Source organism: Tachypleus tridentatus, chromosome 1 (assembly GCF_004210375.1).
Source record: "Tachypleus tridentatus isolate NWPU-2018 chromosome 1, ASM421037v1, whole genome shotgun sequence".
NCBI lineage: Eukaryota > Metazoa > Arthropoda > Merostomata > Xiphosura > Limulidae > Tachypleus > Tachypleus tridentatus.
In genome coordinates this window covers 121,430,312-121,447,156 of record NC_134825.1, presented here as the reverse complement: position 1 = coordinate 121,447,156, position 16,845 = coordinate 121,430,312, and the positions used below count along the sequence as shown (strand labels likewise).

The 16,845-nt window shown below is 32.0% G+C and overlaps 1 long non-coding RNA gene and 2 other non-coding genes across 8 annotated transcripts in view; all 3 read left to right on the top strand.

Annotated features, from left to right (window-relative positions):
- LOC143222549 (uncharacterized) overlaps nucleotides 1–8,358 on the top strand; it is a 40,049-nt gene extending 31,691 nt beyond the window's left edge. For 2 of the 6 annotated variants that reach the window (XR_013012309.1, XR_013012313.1), the window contains one exon: nucleotides 6,735–8,358. This is a non-coding gene — a long non-coding RNA (uncharacterized LOC143222549). Of the gene's footprint in view, nucleotides 1–937; nucleotides 1,072–3,196; nucleotides 3,329–4,230; nucleotides 4,365–6,491 lie in introns of those variants that run through there. The other 4 variants (XR_013012311.1, XR_013012307.1, XR_013012316.1 and 1 more) reach the window with 4 other exon arrangements.
- LOC143233921 (small nucleolar RNA snR61/Z1/Z11) lies at nucleotides 794–866 on the top strand. The gene has a single exon (XR_013018407.1). It is a non-coding gene; the product is annotated as a small nucleolar RNA snR61/Z1/Z11 (small nucleolar RNA).
- Nucleotides 3,065–3,134, top strand: LOC143233888 (small nucleolar RNA snR61/Z1/Z11). Its single transcript, XR_013018374.1, has one exon. It is a non-coding gene; the product is annotated as a small nucleolar RNA snR61/Z1/Z11 (small nucleolar RNA).
- Nucleotides 8,359–16,845: the final 8,487 nt, after the last annotated feature.

The following is a 16,845-nucleotide window of genomic DNA, read 5'->3' as shown; positions in this document are numbered from 1 at the left end:
TTATGTGGTTCATCAAAAACAAACCTGAGATATTTAGAGACAAATCTCTTTTGTTTAGTTGATTTTAAATACTACAGTGAAAACCATTGTTTTGTACATGAAAGTCAGACAGATTTTGTGAAGATCCATGCTCTGCATTGGATGTGGGAAATACGAAATCTGTGAATAATTCAACATAGTTCAAAGAGGTTGTATGATCAGTCAAATTACTCGAGAAGTAGTTGTATTTGTTCCAGATGGGAGTTTTATTATTTTAGGACAGTGTTTTCACAGTCAAATCCAGTGTACATTTTAAATCTTTGTAAAACTTGAAATTTGTGTTTACTGACTGAAAGAAGACAAACAATTACTGTAACTAACATGTTCCAAAGAACTTTGTGTTCATTGGTATGAATGTTTTGTAATTAAGCTGTTTTTTACTGTTTTCTCTCCATTTTGAGATGGATTATTTGATATAACCTTTTCAAAGGTTTTTTTTTTTTTTTTTGAATTGGATGAATCTTTTTTTTTCATTATAATAATACAAGAAAATATTCGTGAAGACACATTTTAAAGGTTAATGTTATATAAAATATTAAATTCTTTACATAATAAAATATATAAGATCTTTTTCTGAGGTAATATTCTGCACAGAACTTTTTTTCCCCTATAAAATAAATCATGATTAGTCATAAAACAAATGTTGCAGTTTAATTCTAACTTTGTACCACAGTTATTAGTTTCTTTTAATAAAAGTTCAGCCACAGTAAGATGTTTATTTTGTGATAAAGGTATAAGATGTTTTATTCCACGGTTTCAATGATGAGCGTTATTTTTGTCAGTTCTGCTACTGAAAGTACTGTTGATAATTTAATCTTTTCTGAGAAACTCGAGATGTTGAACAGTGACTTTTATTTTATTAACAGCATGAAAAGTAATTTTAAAACTTGTATTTCAGGATTCAAGAGAAAATAAATTTCAGGAAGCGATATATTCATTTTGAAAATGTGAAAATGTACATCACTTCAGAATCCATCTGTTGTCTTGGTAATCATGAGCGATCCTATACTAGAAATTGAAAGGAAACACCAGGTACATTTGTTATCTGTCTTATCAACAGAGACCATTTTACTAATACGCGTGTGTTGTAAAAATTGAATGTTATTCAGGTTTTTCACCTCGTAAAATATTTTTTTCTATGTGAATGACCATTTTGTTTGTGGTGAATTTTTACATTGAGGAAATCCCTAGCTATATAGCTTGTTTCTGTTTTGAAATAAAGTTTTTAATGCACATTTGTGAATAGAGTTGCAAGTTCTCTTGAGGGTAGGAGTTAGGATCATGAAATAATGGACTCATTGCAGGATGGTCAGCTATAACAAACTTTAATACATAAAGAAACAGTAACTACTGATGTGTTTAACAATTCATGTTTAATGTTATATTTTTCCAATGCTCTCAATTTGATGGATTGAATATTATCCTTTTCTTGTTTTGTACAAAAACTGTAGTCACCTGAAATTATTGGTTTTACTGTATGTGCAGTTGGGGAAAGTACATGTTTGTAGCTTTGGTTTGTGAAGTATAAAAGTAGAAATCATTTCTAAACAGATTGAGCATTTTACTCCTATTGTAACAGGATTCTTGTATATCACTCTACATTGTAACCGTGACGGTATACATACTACAACTCTGAAAGTATTTTAATGTGTTGAAAAAGTTGGAGAAGGTTTTAACATAATGTTTAGGGATAGCAGATCTATTAACCATCTTCTAAGCCAAACTAAAACTAGTAATAAAACACATTTAATAGCAAACTAGTTGTTATTTATCATTCATATTAAATTTACTGTATGCTAGTAGACATTTCTAGAGAAAAATATAATACGCACAAACCAAGCTTCACGTGCGAGTAGCTCGTGGGTAATTGATATCATAAAATGAGCTTCATGTTTACCAAGTTATTTACAACTTACAATGATAAATATTGGTTAGTTAATGTTAGTAAGTCAATAAAACAATGCATTATACAGTTACAAGTTTGAAGATATTAACCAAATGCTATATGGTTACATCAGAAAGTGATTCTCAGGAGTAAAAAGGGATTTTTTGTTTCTTTTTTTGGTGGTTATGTGATCAGTCAAACTGACCATTCTCAAGTATAGTCAGGATAAAGAAAATAATAGTATAAAGTTTTACTCAAAACAACCATTTGAAATAGTCTTTGGAGAGTTTTAGGGATTATGCAAATTAAATTTCAAATGTTTGTTATAAACAGATTTTAACCTTAACACTTTATGTGGTTCATCAAAAACAAACCTGAGATATTTAGAGACAAATCTCTTTTTGTTTAGTTGATTTTAAATACTACAGTGAAAACCATTGTTTTGTACATGAAAGTCAGACAGATTTTGTGAAGATCCATGCTCTGCATTGGATGTGGGAAATACGAAATCTGTGAATAATTCAACATAGTTCAAAGAGGTTGTATGATCAGTCAAATTACTCGAGAAGTAGTTGTATTTGTTCCAGATGGGAGTTTTATTATTTTAGGACAGTGTTTTCACAGTCAAATCCAGTGTACATTTTAAATCTTTGTAAAACTTGAAATTTGTGTTTACTGACTGAAAGAAGACAAACAATTACTGTAACTAACATGTTCCAAAGAACTTTGTGTTCATTGGTATGAATGTTTTGTAATTAAGCTGTTTTTTACTGTTTTCTCTCCATTTTGAGATGGATTATTTGATATAACCTTTTCAAAGGTTTTTTTTTTTTTTGGAATTGGATGAATCTTTTTTTTCATTATAATAATACAAGAAAATATTCGTGAAGACACATTTTAAAGGTTAATGTTATATAAAATATTAAATTCTTTACATAATAAAATATATAAGATCTTTTTGTGAGGTAATATTCTGCACAGAACTTTTTTTCCCTATAAAATAAATCATGATTAGTCATAAAACAAATGTTGCAGTTTAATTCTAACTTTGTACCACAGTTATTAGTTTCTTTTAATAAAAGTTCAGCCACAGTAAGATGTTTATTTTGTGATAAAGGTATAAGATGTTTTATTCCACGGTTTCAATGATGAACGTTATTTTTGTCAGTTCTGCTACTGAAAGTACTGTTGATAATTTAACCTCTGAGTTGTTGAACAGACACTTTTATTATATTAACAGCATGAGAAGTAATTTTAAAACTTGCATTTCAGGATTGAAGAGAAAATAAATTTCTGGAAACGATATATTCATTTCGAAAATGTAAAATTACATCACTTCAGAATCCATCTGTTGTCTTTGTAATCATGAATGATTCTACATTATAAATTGAACGGAAACACCAGGTATGTTTGTTATCCACATAATCAGAGAAAACATTTTACAACTTAAATATAAATAGAAATGAATGTTGTAATAAAATTTAGGTTTTCCTTTTTGTGAAATCTCTTTTTTATATTATTAATCATTTCATTTTTGATGAAAATTTTATTCTCTAAACCCTAGATGTAAAATCTTTAAGATTTGTTCTGTTTTCAGTATTTGAGGTAATTTAATTTCTTTATAATTGGGAATTTATTTTAGGAGATTCCTTTCACAGCCTAATTCAATAAACATTTAGTTTTTCTACAAACCTAAAATGTATGTTTACTGAGTGAAAGAAAACTTTGAAACAACTGTTATCATAACATCGTTGTACAATAGTTTGTGTTTATCACTGTGTATGTTTTGCAAATAAGCTGTTTTATTTAATCTTTCATCCATTTCAAGGTAGGTGAGCTACTATAGCTTTTTCAAAGGCTTGTTAATTAGGTTTTGATGAATCTTTATTTCAGTCAGATGACATAAGAAAATATTCTGATGTATCACATGTTTAAAAAGCTTGTAATATGAAACATTAAATACTTCACATAATAACATAAGATCTTTGTTAGGTAACATTCTACATTGAAGTTTTTTACATATCAAATACACTGATTACTCAAAACAAAAGCTGCAGTTTAATTCCTAAGTTTGTACCACAGTTATTAGTTTCTTTTAATAAAGTTCAGTCACAGTAAGATGTTTATTTTGTGATAAAGGTATAAGATGTTTTATTCCACGGTTTCAGTGATGAAAGTTATTTTTGTCAGTTCTGCTACTGAAAGTACTGTTGATAATTTAATCTTTTCTGAGAAACTCGAGATGTTGAACAGTGACTTTTATTTTATTAACAGCATGAAAAGTAATTTTAAAACTTGTATTTCAGGATTCAAGAGAAAATAAATTTCAGGAAGCGATATATTCATTTTGAAAATGTGAAAATGTACATCACTTTGCGATCCATCTGTTGTCTTGGTAATCATGAGCGATCCTATACTAGAAATTGAAAGGAAACACCAGGTACATTTGTTATCTGTCTTATCAACAGAGACCATTTTACTAATCTGGCGTGTGTTGTAAAATTGAATGTTATTCAGGTTTTCACCTCGTAAAATATTTTTTTCTATGTGAATGACCATTTTGTTTGTGGTGAATTTTTACATTGAGGAAATCCCTAGCTATATAGCTTGTTTCTGTTTTGAAATAAAGTTTTTAATGCACATTTGTGAATAGAGTTGCAAGTTCTCTTGAGGGTAGGAGTTAGGATCATGAAATAATGGACTCATTGCAGGATGGTCAGCTATAACAAACTTTAATACATAAAGAAACAGTAACTACTGATGTGTTTAACAATTCATGTTTAATGTTATATTTTTCCAATGCTCTCAATTTGATGGATTGAATATTATCCTTTTCTTGTTTTGTACAAAAAACTGTAGTCACCTGAAATTATTGGTTTTACTGTATGTGCAGTTGGGGAAAGTACATGTTTGTAGCTTTGGTTTGTGAAGTATAAAAGTAGAAATCATTTCTAAACAGATTGAGCATTTTACTCCTATTGTAACAGGATTCTTGTATATCACTCTACATTGTAACCGTGACGGTATACATACTACAACTCTGAAAGTATTTTAATGTGTTGAAAAAGTTGGAGAAGGTTTTAACATAATGTTTAGGGATAGCAGATCAATCACAGCTTTCCCATCTTCTAAGCCAAACTAAAACTAGTAATAAAACACATTTAATAGCAAACTAGTTGTTATTTATCATTCATATTAAATTTACTGTATGCTAGTAGACATTTCTAGAGAAAAATATAATACGCACAAACCAAGCTTCGCGTCGCAGTAGCTCGTGGGTAATTGATATCATAAAATGAGCTTCATGTTTACCAAGTTATTTACAACTTACAATGATAAATATTGGTTAGTTAATGTTAGTAAGTCAATAAAACAATGCATTATACAGTTACAAGTTTGAAGATATTAACCAAATGCTATATGGTTACATCAGAAAGTGATTCTCAGGAGTAAAAGGGATTTTTGTTTCTTTTTTGGTGGTTATGTGATCAGTCAAACTGACCATTCTCAAGTATAGTCAGGATAAAGAAAATAATAGTATAAAGTTTTACTCAAAACAACCATTTGAAATAGTCTTTGGAGAGTTTTAGGGATTATGCAAATTAAATTTCAAATGTTTGTTATAAACAGATTTTAACCTTAACACTTTATGTGGTTCATCAAAAACAAACCTGAGATATTTAGAGACAAATCTCTTTTTGTTTAGTTGATTTTAAATACTACAGTGAAAACCATTGTTTTGTACATGAAAGTCAGACAGATTTTGTGAAGATCCATGCTCTGCATTGGATGTGGGAAATACGAAATCTGTGAATAATTCAACATAGTTCAAAGAGGTTGTATGATCAGTCAAATTACTCGAGAAGTAGTTGTATTTGTTCCAGATGGGAGTTTTATTATTTTAGGACAGTGTTTTCACAGTCAAATCCAGTGTACATTTTAAATCTTTGTAAAACTTGAAATTTGTGTTTACTGACTGAAAGAAGACAAACAATTACTGTAACTAACATGTTCCAAAGAACTTTGTGTTCATTGGTATGAATGTTTTGTAATTAAGCTGTTTTTTACTGTTTTCTCTCCATTTTGAGATGGATTATTTGATATAACCTTTTCAAAGGTTTTTTTTTTTTTTTGAATTGGATGAATCTTTTTTTCATTATAATAATACAAGAAAATATTCGTGAAGACACATTTTAAAGGTTAATGTTATATAAAATATTAAATTCTTTACATAATAAAATATATAAGATCTTTTGTGAGGTAATATTCTGCACAGAACTTTTTTTCCCTATAAAATAAATCATGATTAGTCATAAAACAAATGTTGCAGTTTAATTCTAACTTTGTACCACAGTTATTAGTTTCTTTTAATAAAAGTTCAGCCACAGTAAGATGTTTATTTTGTGATAAAGGTATAAGATGTTTTATTCCACGGTTTCAATGATGAGCGTTATTTTTGTCAGTTCTGCTACTGAAAGTACTGTTGATAATTTAACCTCTGAGTTGTTGAACAGACACTTTTATTATATTAACAGCATGAGAAGTAATTTTAAAACTTGCATTTCAGGATTGAAGAGAAAATAAATTTCTGGAAGCGATATATTCATTTTGAAAATGTAAAATTACATCACTTCAGAATCCATCTGTTGTCTTTGTAATCATGAATGATTCTACATTATAAATTGAGCGGAAACACCAGGTATGTTTGTTATCCACATAATCAGAGAAAACATTTTACAACTTAAATATAAATAGAAATGAATGTTGTAATAAAATTTAGGTTTTCAAAATTTTGAAACTTGTATTTCAGGATTCCAGAGAAAATAAGAAAATGGATTTTGGGTTTAATATATCCATTTTCAAAAATGCATCACTTCAGGATCCATCCATGAATGACCCTATACTAGAAATTGAATGGAAATGCCAGATACCTTCATTATCAATAAGAGAATTTTACTAACAAGTACATGCAGTACAAAATGAATGTTATATTTAGATTTATCTTTTCATTGACTGTTTCATTTATGGTTAAATTTCAAATTAATGAAATCCAGGAGTGCTCTTTATAAAATTGTTTCTGTGTTTGAAATGAACATGCCAGTATAGTTGCAAGGGTGGGAGTAAGGATTGTGACTGTTTAGACAGGTCAACTGTCATGAACTTTAATGAGATGGTAACAATAACTGCTAATGTTTAAGTTTTGTTATCCAGTGTTATGTTTTTACAATGTTACAAATTTATGATCTGCCAAAAATGCAGTTAGGATATTTTCTGTCTCTGGCTGTATACAAACTTATCTGAAATTAGCAAAGTTCTTTTGTATTTACAGTTGCAGAAAGTGGATGTTTGTAGATGTGATTTGTAGTATGTGATGGTAGAAATGTTCTAACTATATCATTCACCATGTTGACATGACATTCTGTACATCCTAGAAATTATTCTTATGAACTGCTAAAACTATATTAAATTCCTGTTTCTTTCTGTGTATTTCTATAGATTGTATTATAAAAATAAGGATACACTTTTTAGACTTTTTTCAAATGAGTTAATGATAAGAATGACATCAGGGCAAACTTGTAGAATTATGGTTTCCAAAATGAATAACTTCCTCAAAGAGAATAGCTTTTGTCCTCTTGAGTTCACAAGATCAGCAGAAGAGATTTGCAAACTACTAGCTTTGTGAAAATTCGTGCCTAATCTTTAATGAAATCACAATTAACATTACTCAGGGTTAGCATGCGTCCTTAGTCATTAATAGTAATTGAATTTTTCTTACAATCTTTAGTAGTATAAAGTAGTTAAATTTGTTTTATATTTTATGAAGAATGTTATTCCGAGAAAGGGGTCTTGTCATGTACAACAAAATAATAGATGTAGGAAATTGATTCACTCAATCCTATGACTTCTTTGACAATCTATTTAGAGACAGAATTATATTTTTCATGCAGGGCATTTGTTTTAAATTTCTAGTAAATGGCCTTATAAAGAGTGCAATGTGCATTTGAGTTGTCATTTGGTTATTCAACAGCTGTGAAGGCAAACCCTATTTAGAGTATTATCCCTTTCATATTAATAAGCTATCATGTGACATACATGTTACAAGTTCTTTGAATTAGAATTCCTATATTGCAAATCATCCTGAGCAGTTGGTCAAGCTAATACTTAGGAATGTATCCAAGCCAGTCACAGAATCCACAGAACTATGAAAATAGTCATAGAAGAAACTGATTGCTGCTAATAAACAACAAAGATAGTTTGCCAAGTCTCAGATTTATTAGTGATATTGAGAGGAATTATGTAATGTTTAGTTTTATTCATTTCATAACAATGTGAAACATAGTCTCAACACGTACTGAAGATAAATGTGTGCACAATTATTATATTTAGTTTGTATGTTCGTGTGTTTTGTTTTTCTTGAAATAAAAAGTGAATTACATGTTCCAGTTTACAAGATTTTTGCATTCTGGCTGTGAACTGAAAATTCAGTAGTCCCATAAATGTGTGCATGACCTTTGAAGGTCATGTTGTTGGATTTCTTCCTCCTCAGTTTTCCCATTGGCCTTGTTTTAAATCATTTGACCTTTAACTCAACAAATAAAATGCAGATTCTGACACGACTGCCACAATACTAGTCCTCTCCTGCTGAGGAGCCAAAACAATGTTTCAAGAAACAAGTGCTATGTTAAAAACAAATATATCTTCACAAGTGGCATGTAATAAGTGGTAGTTTCTGGAAGCTCAGCTGACTTCACAAACAACCCAAAAGTTGCAAGTTTTACATGTTTATAATGTCTGCCTCAAAAGTAAAACCAATTTGCAACGTTACAGTGAAATAGTTCATCATGGAGAAAATATTTAAACTCGTTTCATAATGCATTTCTTTCATACTATGTGAATTGGTCCAAGGCAATTACCCAGTATGCACACAGGTAAAATAATAGGGCATTATTAGTAATATTGTCCAGGTTGTTCGTTTAAAAGGTTAATTCAATGTATCTGTATTCTTTATAGTACATAATGAAAACTAACATCAATCCAAACTATGTGGTTGAACTTTATATAAACAATTCAATATTTCCCCATTACCTTGTGGATCATGCTATACATAATAGGACATTTCTATATAATTTTAACATGTCACATGTTATGCCCTTTCAAAAGATGAAATGATTCATCAGCATCTTTCACCAGATTTCTAAGCTAACAATTCTATTTTCTTTGTATGGAAATATTTTAACTTCCATCACATGTAACACAATATGTATGGATACTTTCATCATCAAGCAAGTTTAACAATATACATGTAAAAATGGCTTTTGGGTTGAGAAAATTTTTTATGTAGAGGAGTGAAAAACGTTTCGACCTTCTACATAAAAAAAAAAAAAAAAAAAAAATTCTCAACTCAAACGAGCCGTTTTTCCAAATATTTTTTTTCTCTACATCACTGACAAGTTTGACAATGTTGTAACATATGAACCTAATTTTACTACCTACTTTATCAGAAAAGATGAAGCAAACTCTTCAACTTGTATAGGTGCAACTACACCATAATTTACCAAAACCGAATATTTCTTATAGTTTCCCACTGAAGCTACATAATCAACTACTATAGTAAATTCTTTTGTTAAACTTTTGAATGCTTCTCAAAAAAAAAAACTTCATACTTAACGGAAGTATATCATGTATGTGGTAGTATAGAATAAACTAGCCCATGGATATGTTGCAAAAAATTCTGTATTGGAAGTCTCAGAACACCAGGAAAGGCACTTCTCTTCTCCATCAGTTTTTTCAAGTTATATATTTTTTCTTATCTCTTTTCAAGCATTCTCTCATTTCACATTAAACTTTATAGCATAAGTGTGCATCCAGCTGTTGGTGTAGATACATTTGTGTTTATAGCCAGTTACAGGTTACATTATTTTACTCCAACTTTAAAATGATAGGAAGATTTAAAACTAATGCCATTCTGAAAACTAAATATTTAAACTCAAAACGAAATGTTTAACTTGCCACAGTTATTGAAATTTCATAAAATCCTGCAAGTGTGGCAACTATAAATCTTGGGTTAAAAAGTCTGTTACTTAAATTTCTACTGAAACATAATATCCAACTTCAAGTTGAGATGTTGGTGTTTTTAAATTTACTCTTCAATTTCATACTTTGCAGACAAGGGATAACTGAAGAATTGTGAAGTTGCACCTGGACATACTTCTTAAAATAAATATTTTACTACTTGACTGACACCACAACAGAGCTTCAAACAATGTACCAAATTTACTTAATTTTTATCTACTGGAAATGGGAAGCTTCAAAGTTACTTTCATTGTGTATCATTAACTGCTTATAAATGTATCAAATTTAAATGTGTTGACAAAGTAATTGTTTTTTTTCCCCAGTATCAACAGTCCTATGCTTTATAAACTAACTAATTGTATCAAATTTAAATGTGTTGACAAAGTAATTGTTTTTTTTCCCCAGTATCAACAGTCCTATGCTTTATAAACTAACTAATTTGATATAAATCATATACAGCTATTCATTTATCATTACTTCAGCAAATGGGAAGTTGTAAGTATTTGCATGTTATCAACATGTTTTTTGGAAACGTTTGAGACAAGCATACTTAGGGGTCGGGTCAATCTATGCCAACTCACCCAGGAAAAAGAACCTTTCCAGTTCATGTCATAGATTTTCTTGAAAAAATTCAAACAAAAACTTCATTTTGATTTACGTAGCCATACAAAATCATGAAGCTGTACTGCATGGCTGAGTAAATCAAAATTAAGTTTTTGTTTTTTATTCAAGGAAATTTGTGATACGAATTGGGAAGCCCGAGGCGAGTTGGCATGGAATGGCTTATGGACATTTTTGTTTACACAACAAACTTCACGATTGAAGTCATTAGAAAGATTTTGAAAGCTTCATCAGTGAGGCTGGAAATTAGTTCATTATCTACAGACTGGTGATACAATAGAATGAGAAAGCTAGGGGAAAAGTTTACATTACCTTTCACACAGTTAACAAAAAAAAAAGGGTAAGTTGAAACTTTGATGTGCTATCTCTATCAAAAGTGTGGGAAAGAACACAAAAAAGAAGACTGCTGATTTATCGTCAATGATTTAAGTGATTTTGTTGTAGGTTCAGAGCATTAAAATAAGATTGAAGAAAATAACCAGTTAAGTGTCAGACGTACTTGTGGGTAACTGTGTGTTCTATTTGGAACGTTGTAAGTATACTAAGATGTAGTATAAAAGCCCTTGTTCGAAGCTAGAAAATATATGGTGAAAAGTTTGAATTTGAAGGTAGTAAAGATGATAGCTGTCAGCAGTAGTTGCAGTTAAAAGAAAATCATGATAAACTTCCCAATGTTTCTTGTTTGAGCTCTTTGTAAGTAAGTTATTGCTGTATTTCCTAGAATCTAATACTACTGATAAGAATGAATACGTAACGTTAATATGTTTATGATGTTAAATGATTTAATGAACATTATTGAAGGAAGAATTGAGAAACATCTCACCAGTTATACTGGAAGACTAGTAGTTCTGAGATAGATTTATTCTCAGATATTTAAGTAGTTTGGATAAGTGTTTTAGGGTTGAATATTAGTATCAGATTTTTTGCTTCAACCATAAACTTACTTGCGTTAGTGCTCGTGTGCTCCACTCACCACTACATGCAGGGACGTAGATCCTGGGGGAAATTGGTTTGGTCTGTTGAATTGTTTTATTGCATCACAGGCCTACAAATTGTGTCTTTGTTCTTGTGATTCTCGTGTTCTTACCAATTGAATTACATAATTAGGCCTAGATGTAAGCTTTTTCAGTAGCCGAAATGCACATCTTTAATATAGGCGTGCTTCTTAGCTTTTCGATCTAAGCGATAGATCATATCAGTCAGTAGGCCCAAGTATACATGCAAGGCTTGCAAGCACTATCACAGAATCAACCTACGTCTTGTACGTAGTGTAAGATTAAGTAAAAATTTTGTCACAATAGATTGAACAGAGCATGAAATTCGAAAATATTACTCCCAACCGTAAACTCCTGTGAACTAGATCGGGCAGGCCATTTGTAGATGCATGAATCGTATGTGTATATTGTGCAGTTTTTCTACGCCATTTGTTCTTATGCATGTATAGCCGGTGTTATTGTCCACAGTGTACGTTTACTGTATAGTTAACGACAGGTTCGGGCCGCTCGGATCCAGACGCGCCCTACATCATTCCTCCTCTGCTCCCTTTATTCTGAGCCTCGATTTTACAACAGGGCTCACTACACCTGTGTTTGTGGCCCTCATTAATTCATGAAATTTCAGATTATCACTGCCCTCCAATAAAGTGCTGGTGATATATGGTAAAAGAATAATATATTCTCTTATCATAGATAGTAAAAATATTGTATTTTCTTGTATAATTAGAACACAAAAGGATTGATTTCAACGGCCTGAAGCCTCTACTCGAATTGTATTGCTAGTGTTTGTTTAGGTGGTTTTATTTAATAGACGTGCTTATAGTCATTATATCACAACGTGTTTGCCTTTGATGAGCTTTAACAGGAATATAATATATTTAAGTATTTTTCGAGAAACTTGCAATTACTTGTGTTGTAACTAGCACACATTATTGTCCAAGCGATGCCCAGGTGGTCAGTCGGTTCGGTAGTCACTGTGAGGTTTGCACGTTGACTTAAATACATTGTACAGTTCAGTCCTACTTCCATTCTGTTCTATCTTCGTTCATTGTACGTTACAGTTTTTCAATAAAGACTGTATTTTAGCCTATTGAGTCATCTGAGAAACAGATTCCAATTATGACAAGCAAGCGTCTGAAACTTTCCGATATTAGACAGTTCTGCAAGCAAGTTACTAGTACTACAAGTGACATGTAGATGTATATAATCCAACAACCTCAAGCAAAGGAATATAAATTTGCCATACAGAGAAAATACCATGTTTATCAGAGGACGAGTCTGAAAATGCTTGTGCAACTATTGCACATCATGAACTACCAGATAGTTGTGAAACAAATTTGTGCAGTAATGAAAAATTTGACACTCCACAGATACAGTGTGGAAATCCATATCATCCAGATGCACAACTAATACCACGACAGAAAGTAAAATCTCAAAATATCAACTTCCAGGACAAGTGGTTTGATGAGTTCCCATGGCTGCACTTCACCAATCAGACTCAAAATGTCATGATTTCATTGTGCCAAGGTGGAAAATAGAGGTCTTTTTACAGGAAAATTGGAGAGGCCAGTGGAGTATACCTTCATATCCACTGGATTTTGCAACTGGGAAAAGACAAAACAGAAATTCAACGAACACCAATCCTCCTCTCAGCACAGATTCGTTATATATCCAAAAGGTTAACTTGATGTAACTCCAGTGACTGTTCAGCTATATGATAGAAAAAAGCAGCAGCAAAAGTCTAGCCAAAATATTCAGAAGTTTACGTTTTTTACTGCGTCAAAGTTTAGCATTATGTGGGCATACTGATACGGAGGGGAACTTCCTACAGTTAATGAAGCTCCTGGAAGAGGAAGATCCTGAGTTGACGGCCTACTTGTCAAAGAAAACCATATTCACATCACCCCAGGCTCAGAATGAAATAATGGAGATGTTCAGCCACCAAATACTGAGGAACGTAGCACACGAAGTGCATGCAGCAAAGTAAAATCTTTGCATTAATGGTTGATGGCACTCAAGATGTTACAGGTGCCGAACAGGAAGCAATATGTGTACGATACATAGATGAGAACCTTGATGTTCATGAGACATTTCTTGGTCTGTACAGTGTTTCCATAACCACTGGTAAAACAATATCCTCAACTATACTTGATGTACTGACTAGACTCAATTTATCACTGTCAGGATTAAGAGCACAAACTTATGATGGAGCTGCTAACGTAAGTGGTGCGTACAGTGGATTCCAGGCAAAAATAAAAGAGAAGCAACCGTCAGCTTTGTTTATTCACTGCGGAGCACACAAGGCTAATTTAATAATGCAACATGCAGTTAAAGCTTGTGAATGTGTTCGAGATTCTATCCAGACTGGTACATGAACTTGGTGTCTTGCTTCAGAGGTCAGGCAAATACAAGACAATATTTGAAAATATTGTATCGTCAGACAGCCACAATGGTCCAGTTAAATACATCCGCCCACTGTGTCCAACATGCTAGTTTTGTCACCTATTTGCAATTACATGTGCTAATGATCACTACAGTGACATTGTTGATTCTTTGTCTGAATTAGCAAATGAAAAATCAGATGTAGCAGTGAAAGCACGATCTGCTGAACAGATTTGACAAAGGAAAGACAGTTTTAGGATTGTTGATGGCTCAGCATCCATTAGCTGCATTAGAGGAACTAAACCGTGCATTCCAAGCAAAATCAGTGACAGTATCTGGCATGATTGAAGCATCTGCAATGACAGTTGAGCAATTGTAGGTATTGCAAACAGAGGAAAATTACAACAAGATATTTGATGAAGCTGAGAAAAAGGTAAGTTCCCTTGATCTGGTGCCTATTGAACTACCACACATTCGCAGACCCCCAGAAGGATCACAGGTGATGGCTCAGCACACTATTCTGTAACAGCTAGAGATTACTACAGAAGCCAATATTTTGAATTTGTGGAAACAGTCATAGAACATCTGACCATTAGATTCAATGCAGACAACAATGACTTGAGGCAATATCTGGGACTTGAGAACATGATCACATCTGGCAAGATTGACAACTCGGTTATAAACTTCTATCCAGAAATCTCTGCACAACGGCTTGAGTTTCATTTGCCCTTGTTCGAAGGAACAACAAAAGCAGTATCTCTGAAAGGTGCAAAGGATGCTTACTGTAAAATGCATGAAACAAGCCAGCAGATGTCTAGTGAAGTGTTTCTTCTCATGAAAATTTTGCTTGTATGTCCAGTATCCAGCTACGAATATGAACGCAGCTTTTCTGCATTAAGACGGTTGAAGACGTGGTTAAAGTCAACTGTGTCTCGGTGCCGCCTCAACCTACAAACTTGTGTGTAGTTTGTCACACTCACAAAGATGAGGTCGACAAGATAAATATAGAAAAGCTTATGAAAGAATTCAAAAAGAGATCATAACAAAGGAGTTCTACGTTTGGGAACATGAAAAGTATGAATAATTATGTGCTACATTGTATTGACGTGTAATTTTCAAGAGTTCGCAAAGACATTTTAATTATTTTTATCAAACAATATGAACAGTTTTTAGAAGATATAAACTTATCAAGGGTAATTAATTTTATTAATATTTGAAAACGTAATTCATGCAATGAAAGTTATTAGTAACCTTGTCAAGTATAATGGCCATCTTTCATACTGTGCAGTGTTCAGGAATAATTTCATGTGGCAGTTAATTTGTGACACATTTGTCTTTATTCTATTAACATTTTGAAAACTGTTCACAACACCTCACTTATACAAACCAACATGGAAACCTTGAAGTATCGTCGCAACAAGATTACTCTGTGACTGCATGTTTACAGCTTTCAGGTTCACGTAATCAGATTACCAATTTGCAAATTGAACAGTACACATAAGTGGTTGCAAAAATCATCCTCTCCCCCATCAGGTGTAAAAAATCTATGCCCCTGACTACATTCTGTTATTCAATGTAAATAAATTGTGACTGGTAGTAATAGTCAAAGTGCCAATGACTAGCCTTCCCACTTGCCTGTCACAACTGTGAGTTTACTAAGGAAGATTTATACAATCAAGCATGTAATCACTTGTCACAAAACTTCACTGCTTAGAAATCAGTGATTGCAAGTCCTTCCAACTGATAGGTCAAGCAGCAAATTATCCTAACTTTAAATTAATCAAGTGGCTACCACACAATGTACATATAAATCACTAATGAAGTTTCTCCTAAACTGGCCAGTTTCTATCCTACAACTTTGTTAATTTTCTACACCATTGCTTAAGCCTTAGTATAAACACGACCCCTAAAGCTAGTTTTGTGTGCTTCCAATAGTGAGCAATACTCTGCTTTATAAACCGCGTGATTGTACAAAACCTTAAATGTTTCTGTCCTAGAAACCTGCACTATTAATTAGCTACCATCTCACAACAGTTAACAGTGATTGTATAACATGCTATTCTGCCCTTGTAAATAACTATACATGCCAAATTTTGTACACACCACTGCTACATTAGCAGTTTATCGTAGGTACATATTACCTTGCGACATGGCAAGAAGTATCTAAGCTATGAGAGAATCCTTTAGTTGCTCTTTCAAAACATATTGGCCATAAAGGTGCAGAATGTAAATGGCTTGTATAGTTCATTATCACTGCTACTCCAAAGGCTTTAACTGCTAAACAGTGTTCGTGGTATTGCCATTAAAGTAATGGTAACATTTTCATGGGCTAGCAAGATAATCTTTCTGCATATCTGTTTAGTGTTATATAAAAACTTTGTACTCTTACAGTATTGCATGTTCTTGGGTTTTTAAAGCTTCTTGACCACTTAATCAATGTATTGTCCATTCAAATAGTGAATTTCCTCCCATAAATGTTGAGATGATAATGTGTACAAAGTTCTTTTTTTGTTTTACAGTAGTGATATTAAGAACACTTGTTATATATAAAACTCAATTATTGCAACTTCGAACACCACATCTTTTATATAGTCTGTAGGGATTTTCAAAATTTAGAATTAAATTGTCGTATCAAATACCTTGCATAAATAATGTTTTGAATACTTGTACTTGTTGTATCCCAGCTAGTCTGAGGTGCTCTGAATTGAGTGAAACTCAATGTCAGGAATGGATATGACAAAAATACTATAATTGTATACTCATTCTAAAGGACTGGACAAAGAATGTAGTTTTTGAAAATTTAACAGGTCTAATACTTGCCTTACAAAAAGTATAAGTATAAACATCCCA